Here is a 3,120-nt window from a genome sequence, read left to right on the forward strand (position 1 = left end):
GGCTATGAGGAAGAGCGAGCAGAGCAGCGAGCAGCTGCAGCAGCGCTCCCGCAGGAACTCGACGTCAGTCGCAGCCCCGCGTGGTGGCCAGGCGGACGCGACCACGTTGACAAACTCAGCCGGCGGTGGCGGGCAGGGCGGCGCGCGCACCGCAGAGCACCCCGACAGCAACTAGCCGTGGTGGCGGCAGGACGTGGAGATGCAGCAGTAGCTGCTCTCGCGCATGTCCATCGCGCTGCGACGTTTCCACTCCCTGACCGGTTATTGGTTTTGACATTTCGTTTCGTACTCCAGACGTTCCCAACGTGTTTGGTTCAAAGCCGTCGAGAAGGACGATCCAACAATCAGAGCTCATTGTCCTCCGAACCATCATGTGCGATAGCCAAACCTACAACGTTACCACACTTAACGTCAATAGAATTCAAAGTGCGGTGAAACTCCGTTCGCTAACTGATTTCTTGTATGGTACCAGCGTTGACATTGCCCTCCTACAGGAGGTAGTCACAGTCTTAGAAGTGCCCGGTTACGTTCTCATTGATAACATCAACCTCCAGGATGCTGTAGGCACTGCCATACTTCTGCGTGACGGTATACCATTTACGGATGTGCAGCGGCTGCCTAGTGGTCGTGGCATTTCTCTTCGAGTGAATGGTGTTAACGTGTACGCCCCCTCAGGTAGCACTCATAAGAGGGATCGTTCAAAATTTTATAAAAACGAGGTTCCCTTTCTTCTTAGCGCTTATCGTGCACATCTCATCCTCGGTGGTGACTTCAATTGTGTGCTTAACGACAGAGACCAAACTCCTAACCCGAACAGATGTATCGAACTTGAACATTTAATTCATGGCATGCGTCCTCGCGATACATGGCAACAACTGCACGGTGAACGGGTAGCGTACACCTTCGTAACAAGCCATTCTGCCAGTCGGCTGGATAGGATCTATGTGTCCGATGCCATCCAGCGACACACTGTGAACTGTGACATAGCTCCTGTCAACATCTCCGACCATTGTGCACATCAGTGTTATCTTATCGTACAACGCCAGCAAATATATCGCGGGAAAGGCTACTGGAAATTGAATGTCAGCCTTTTGCAGGATGCCCAACTTGAAGAGGAGGTGAACATAACGTGGCAACAGCTCCAGCGGCAACGAAGTCGTTACGATAGCGTTCTCCAGTGGTGGATTCAGTGTGCTAAGTCTAAATTACGCCTCACCCTCATGAGCTACGCCCGACAAAAAAGCTTTTGGTAGAAACAGACTATCGCGTTTTATTATCGCTGTTTGAGAGAACTGTACAGTCGCACTAACAATCCTTCTCGCGATATCGACGTAAAGATCAAACGATATAAAGCGAAAATCACGGCGATACAACGCCAACGAATGCAAGGCCTCATCGTGCGAGCCCACCCCAAGGACGTTGCCGCCGAAGAACGGGCCTCTCTGTACCACATCCTGAGAACGACGAAACGGTGTAAAGCCATGTTGATTGAAGCCGTCGTTGATGACGCTGAGAATGCCATCACGAAGCAACGTGACATCATCTAGCACGTCTACGGCTATTATAGTCAACTTTACAAGAAGCAATTCGTTGATGAACACTCGTGCGACGATTTTCTTAGGACCTTGAGCTGTCGCTTGTCACAACAGGATAATGCAAATCTGGAATCTCTTTTCACAGAGGACGAAATCCGACTGGCGGTCCACAGTGCAGAGAAAGGGAAGTCACCGGGACCCGACGGTCTCAGCGCTGAGTTTTACCAGCGTTACTGGAACCTCCTCGGTCCGACACTCCTCGAGATAGCGAATGAACTCTGGCACCTGGAAGTTATACTCAAGGCATTTACGGAAGGTATCATCCTGCCCTTACCGAAAAAAGGGAACAGCAGGAAGGTCGCAAACATGCGACCCATCACACTCCTGAATGCCGATTTCAAAATCATCACCAGGTCGATTAAGCTAAGGATGCAAACCGTTATGTACAAGGTTTTAGGCAGTTACCAGTACAGTGCTGTGCAAGGCCGAAGTGCAATCTCAGCTGCCTGCGATTTGAGGGACATTATCTGTTCATATGCTGAAACCAAAGGACAGGGCGCTCTGATCTTTCTAGATTTTGAGAAGGCTTATGACCGTGTACGTCATGACTTCCTCTTTAAGAGCATGAAGAAACTAGGATTTGGGCCTCATCTCATAGAATTAATTCGCAAACTTACTACAAACGCCTCTTCACGTATTCTCATTAATAGCCATTTTACAAAAGAAGTTTCCATTGAGCAATCCATCCGCCAAGGACGTCCTCTGTCAATGATTTTGTACGCCATTGCAGTAGAGCCGCTACTGAACAACTTAGCGCATAGCGGGATCGGGATTAGCGTCGAGTCTGTCACTATCCCATGCATTGCGTATGCTGACGACATATGCGTAACTGTGTCATCAACGCAACAACTTCTGTCAGCGGAAACTCTTTTACAAACATTCACATTTCTTTCAGGAGCAATACTAAATAGAACTAAAACCACAGCTTTGCAGATCGGTGGCGGTATCGGATACATATCCCATGTTACCTGGTGGAAGGTCAAGGATTATCACACAACCCTCGGTGTTACCTTTGAGGCCAAACCAGACAAATTCCAGACGAAGAACTGGTCACACATGCTTAATAAATTACGTGCTGCTTTGATACTTCACTCCGACCGTGACTTGAACATACTACAGAAAGTTAAGGCCATCGAGATCGCCATTACGAACAAGATGAATTATTTGGCGCAAATTCTTCCAATCTCCGACCATCTAGCCAAGAGTATACAACAAGCGTTATGTTGGTTTCTTTTTAGGGGGCACACTTTCAAAATTCAATTCGATACCTTACCCTTACCTTCGTTCAAAGATGGCCTTAACCTCATTAAAGTACACAAAAAATGTGTCACCCTGCTCCTAAATCGCATCAGGAAGGAGTTTCGTACCCGGAGGACCAGTATCATCTCAAACATCATTCAGCGGTGGAAGCCTCATAGCCTTGACCCGCCAGTTAATATCGCCGGCATTCCACTTTCTTACCGTCATGTGTGACTGTACTACATGGAAATGAGCTACATTCGACACAACATCGTCGATAACGGAA

Source organism: Schistocerca serialis, chromosome 2, assembly GCF_023864345.2.
Source record: "Schistocerca serialis cubense isolate TAMUIC-IGC-003099 chromosome 2, iqSchSeri2.2, whole genome shotgun sequence".
Taxonomy (NCBI): Eukaryota; Metazoa; Arthropoda; class Insecta; order Orthoptera; family Acrididae; genus Schistocerca; species Schistocerca serialis.